This window comes from Vicugna pacos, chromosome 35, assembly GCF_048564905.1.
Source record: "Vicugna pacos chromosome 35, VicPac4, whole genome shotgun sequence".
In the NCBI taxonomy this organism is placed as follows: Eukaryota; Metazoa; Chordata; class Mammalia; order Artiodactyla; family Camelidae; genus Vicugna; species Vicugna pacos.
Genome location: NC_133021.1, coordinates 24,392,523 through 24,398,461, shown reverse-complemented (window position 1 = coordinate 24,398,461; position 5,939 = coordinate 24,392,523). Strand labels below are relative to the sequence as shown.

Below are 5,939 nucleotides of genomic sequence, written 5' to 3'. Positions count from 1 at the left end.
ATTTTCTGTATAATAAAGTTGAAAAGATTTACTGGCGACAAATTTTCACTTATGGAATCTCTGAAGGATGTTTTTCAAATGAAAGGAAGAACTCTCCAAAAGAAGATCTGAGCTATGGGGGGAAAAACGGCATACAAATAAAATCATAAGTATATTACTAAATCTACTCAATATTGAAACTATAAAATAATAATGTCTAATTTATGGAGGTCACAACAAACCATGTAGAGTTAAACAACTGGGCAAACATAGACTGTAAGCTGAGGGCTAGGTTGGCAGTGGTTGAAAATAAAACAATAGACTTCAGTATATTATTTAAAGCATGGATAAATATATCCATTAGGAAGTTACAGTAGTTCTAAATATATATACACCTAATACAATGGGCCAATATAAAGGAAAAATTAATAGAACTACAAGAGTAAATTGACATACACTAACCAGAGTGAAAAATTTCAGCTTACCTGTCTCATTATTTATAGATCAGGAATAACATGAGAAATACAGAAAAGCTGAACACCACAATTAACAAGCTTGATTCAATGGACAATATAAAATTCAGTTAAAGAATATGAATATTCTCCAACAATATGGACATTTACAAATTGATCACGTGTAAGGCATACAAGTCTCAGTAAATTTCAGTAAATGGTTATCATATAGGGCACATTCTCTGGCTACACTTAAGAAGTTAACAATAAAGAAGTAAATTTTAAAATCTCAATGTATTTGGAAATTTAAAATAGCTAAATAACTCATGGATTGAAGATGAATCAAAGTGGAAATTAAAAAATATGAAAACTAAATGGCAGCGAAAACTTGTAGAATGCAACCAAAGAGATGCTTCCTGGGTAATTTATAGACTAAAATGTATATTAGAAAAGGAGAAGGCTGAAAACTAATGCAATTTCCAATTTTAAAAGTAAGAAAATGCAGTAACAGATGGTAACAGTAAAGATAAGAGCAGAAATCAATTTTAAAAAAAAAGCAAAGATACAATAGAGAGGATAGAAAGGCCAAATGTTGGTTGTTTGAAAATTAAAAGTAGATAAATCTCTGTAAGAATGTTAAAGAAAGAGAAAAAATATACAAATAACTAATATGAATGAAAAAGGAAATCAACTAGAGGTACAGCAAACAGAGAGAAATAAGAGAATACCATCAGTAACGTTTTTCAGTATGTTTTGACAACTAAGAAGAAATGAAAGAATTCCTGGAAAAATATGACCTGCTATAACTGAGTATTAAATAAATTAAAACACTAGCTAAAAATCTTCTCAGGACCATAAAATTTTACAGACGAACTCTACTAGATTTTTAAGTAACAGATCATTCCAATCATTTACTAACTCTCCAGGTAGCAGAAGAAAAAAAAGAAAAAGAACAGTATCCCCAAATTCATTCTGTGAGGCCAGTGAAACCTGTATCCAAACCAAATATGAACAAAAAATAAGTAATGATGAAAAATTTAAAAATAAAAACTCAATAGAATTGAAAGGCTAGATGACAACAGTATGTAAGCATTGAGATGAGTGATCGAGTCAAAGCATCCATAACTCATATTATTCAGCAGACAGGTGAAGATATTGATTACTATGAGTTTTATTTTTATTTTTGGTTTTTAATATGTAATTCTATTATTCTGTAAAAGTAACAAAGTATACAGAATGAATCGTTCCCTTTTTTAAACTAAAGTTACAAACCCTATTATCACTTACATATAAATACTATACTCTATAGCTGATCATTTTTTAGGTGTCTAAGTCCAACAATGCAGCTAACAGTTAAGCAAAAAAAAAAAAAAAAAGAAAGAAAGAAAGAAAAAGAAAAAAAAGAAAGAAGAAGAAAAAAATCAGGCCTGTTTGGCACTATGACACAATTGGGAAAGAGAAACCAGGGACACTTCCATTGGTCCCAGCCCCAGAACATCCCCACTGAAATAACTACTCTTTATAAAGGACGTGGATGTGGGTGCAGAGAACTAGGCGTAGGGGCTGGAGGCGGCCAGCGGCCTCCCTGCGGAGCCCGCGCGGCTGCGCCCCTCGCGTGGCCTCAGACTCGCCGATGCGCTGCGTGGTGTTGCCCTGCCGGTCCGCCGCAGCGTCTTGTACTTGGCCCGGCCTTGCCTCATCTTCTCGTTGTGGATGATGCCATTGTGGGTCCGCTTGTTCTCGTCTCTGGCCTGGGACAGCTCATCGCTCAGCGTCATCAGCTGCCGCTGCACGCGCTCGTTCTTCTCGGCTTCGGTGATCCGCTTCTCGTCGTTGTGGTCGTCCAGGATGCCCTCGCTGGACAGCTCGGCGCTGCGGCCCGTGTACTCCGTGCCCTCCTCCTGTGGGCTGTCCCGGACGTGGTAGATAGATGATCACGGGGTCGTTCATGGCCGGTGGCGGCGGGGCGGGGCGGGCGAGGGGGGGCAGACATCACCAGATGCAGCTCCTCCTTGGTCTTCACCAGGTCATCCTGCGCTGCTTTGGCCCCGAGCTGCCACTCCTCCACCTCGTTCTCCTTGCGTCTCCGCGCCTCTTGCAGGAGGGCGATCTTGGCCGTGTACTCTGCGAGTTCCGTGGCCAGCTGCTCCTGGCTCTTTATCCGCCTGCCTCTCCAGCTCCTCCTTGGCTCGCAGCACGGCCGTGCGGTTGGCCTCCAGGCGCTCGACCTCCTCCTGATCAGAAGATCAGAAAGAAGAAATGTGAAATTAAAAAAAAATTGAACAATAAATAAGAAGAAATAAGGCCAAATATATGAAGAATCACAATGAGTGTCAAATGCATAGATTGATAGACTGGCTGTAAAAATCCAGTAGATACTGTTTACGTGTACAAGCTGACAGAAATTTTCTTCACCTGGCCTACCTGCCCTAGAATAACCTAATTATGTCCACTGTCTCTGGGAAATAAGTTACCTAATGAATAGAAATTCACAGATGTCTGAGCCAACAAGTGTTACCCAAGTCAGAATTAATTTGCCTCTAAGGTTCTTGCAGCCCTTTCACAGGCATGTTTTTATTTCATCAGTCACTATCCTGAGGGTGTGAGGTATTTTAGGCCAACACCGCAGTTCCTTGAGCAGTGTCTCTGGTTTCCGTAAAATTGACCACTCAACCAAGCAGTTGTACAAAGCTCTTCACTGTTGGAGCATCATGGACCTTGGCATAGGACTTCAGCCTCAAGATGTCATTCGGGGGCCTTTTCTGAGGATAGTTCTTTCTTGGAGAGCCTAAGGGCTAACTTTACTGAAATCTGATTCCACATTTTCCTATCTATCGTGACATTTAGTTATGCCAATTTCATAGTGTGAGGGCCAGTCTTACTGTTTAGACTGATGTTCAGCTGTCTAGGGCAGCAAAAAAACTATCAACATCAAAGCGTGGGTGACTATGGTGGCAGAAAAAAATGCTATTCTAAAAGCCCACAAAAAAAGAAAACAGAATTAAAAACTTAAAATACAAAGTTTACTTCCTTTAAAGAAAACAATGCTATAAGAAGAAGGCTTGAAACTTAACGGTTCATGCTGAGCACCGTTCCGTCTAGAGAAACTAACAGCTAGCTCTGTGCCCAGGCAGATCTGAGGAACAGAAAACAGCTTTCCCCTTTCTCTAAAAATATTATCCTGCAGCCTTTGGCTCTGATATTCTTACAACAGGCTACTGCAGTTAAAAAAATGTTGAAATTCTATTTGTATCAAAGTAAGACATGCATCGAGTTAAAAAAATTAACACATCTAATAACAAACAGTACTCCCTTGCTCTAATATCTAAGTTGGATTTCTCAGAAGCACCCTCTTCATTTTTTGGAGCTATTTTTTTTTCTGATAATTACCTATATAATTTAAAATAGTACTCTCACTTTGATTTTTCAGTTTTAGGCATTGATTGCTGACTTCTTCGTATGAAAGATGAGCACTTGGAACTCTGATGAGAGCACCTCACCCCTCAACTTCCTCCATTTTCCCGATGTATTTATATAACTTTTAAATAAAATCAATAACCAGTGTTGTATTTTCATGGCTATGAAATTACCACTCACAGCTGAGCAAAATCTTGTTCTATGACTCTATTTTCTTTTTTATGAAACTTTCTATTTTCCTTGGAGTTGACATTTGATTCATTTTTACTTGTTTGTTTTTTAAAATAACGTTCCCATCACAAATTCTCCTCAGATTATTCACAGGAACTATAAAACCCATGATCCGATTTTAAATTTTCTACAAGGTAACCTATCAATTCTAGTTTGATTCCCCCTGGAGACATGGTTCTTCAGTCCTCCTAACCCTCCTTCCTGGTCTCGGTGGCATGACCTGGCCTAGTGCAGAGACGGCACCCTGGGACTCCCTTTTGCTTCACCATTATGTTACATCCCCTGTTCCTTCCATTTGCTCTGTTTTCCTTGTTTACTTGCTTATTTTGCTTCATTGTCTCATCCACTAGCTTTCTGAGAAATAGTGCATAGCAAGCAACATTTCTGAGACCTTGAGTGTCTAAAATGTGTTTACATCATCTTTGCACTTTTGGTTGCTTGCCTGGCTATGGATCCTAATGTTTCTTTTCCCCCTACAACTCTGAAGGTATTGCTCAATTGTCTTCTAGCTTCCAAAGTCTCTGATACAAAGTGTAATGTTATTCTGTCTTTATCCTTGAAATTAATGAGTGTTTTTCCCTGGAAGCTTTTTGGATTTTTTTTTTTAAATCTCTAGTGTTTTAAACATTTTTTATGACATGCTTTGCTTGGGTCCTTTCTTTTTCATTTTGCTTGGTTCATTATTTCAATCTTAGGAAATTATTTTTTATTTTTTATCACATAAATTTCCCCTCCTGTGTTTTCTTTGGTCTCCTTTTCTGTATTACTATTATTTGGATGTGGGATTTTGAATTAATTACATAATTTTCCAGAATTTTTCTTTCTTGTTTTATGTCTCTTTACCTGAAAGTCTACTATCTGGTTGGTATTCCTCAATTTACCTTCCAGCCTCTGTGATATTTTTTATTTTGTCTACCCTGTTTTTAAGTTTCAAGAATTCTTACTGTTCTCTATGTCTGTTATTAATTTTTTATGGAGTCAATATTTTCTCTTAGCTCTTTGAGGGTATTAAATTCAGGTTTAAATTTTTTTTTTCTTTCAACTTTCTGCATTCTTATTTCCCCTGAATGCCTATGGCTTTTTGGTTGTAACTTTATATCAAGAAGCTGTTTGGAATATGTGTGTGCAGGCAGGCCATGTCGACTAGGGCTCCTTGTGAGTTTCACAGCAGAGGCCCAGCTGTTTCAGTGAGTATTATCAAATGTCAGCATATGCAAATCTTCCCTTCATCCTCCACTCAGTCTTTTTATATCTCAAGAGAAAAGAATTCTCTAGTCTTCAGCCTTGGGGAATATGCCTAGTTGCCTGCATTCTTGCAGTTGAGTCATGGAAAAGTGGTGGGTGTCTCAATATTCAGTATAGAGGTTTTTAAATTTTACTTTTTAATTTACATAAAGTAGTATTTTTTCTTTTGGGTTTACTGTTTTATGAGTTTTGACGAATGCAGAAGAGTCACAAACTACCAGCACGATTGAGAAATAGAACAGTTCCATCATCCTCCAAAATTCCCTCCTGCTCGTGCTTTGTGGTCAATTTCTCCCGCAAGCCCTAACCACTAGCAACCACTGCTACCTTTACCACTCTTAAGGTTTTTACTTTTCTAGAATATCATATAAATGGAATCATTCTTCTTTACCTTCTCATGTCCAGTTACTTTCATTTGGCATAATGCACCTGAGAATCGTCCATCCTGTCCCATACATCAACAGTTCATTCCTATGTTTGCTGATTAATATTCCATTATACTGATGTATCACAGATTGTTCATCGATTCCTCTGCTGAAGGACATCTCGATTGGTTCCAGTTTTTGGTGATTATGTATAAATCTGCTATGAACATTTTCATACAGGCCTTTGTAT

The 5,939-nt window shown here is 37.9% G+C and overlaps 1 pseudogene; it reads right to left on the bottom strand.

Moving 5' to 3' along the window:
• Nucleotides 1-1,943: 1,943 nt before the first annotated feature.
• On the bottom strand, nucleotides 1,944-5,739 carry LOC102532862 (ezrin pseudogene; annotated as a pseudogene).
• Nucleotides 5,740-5,939: the final 200 nt, after the last annotated feature.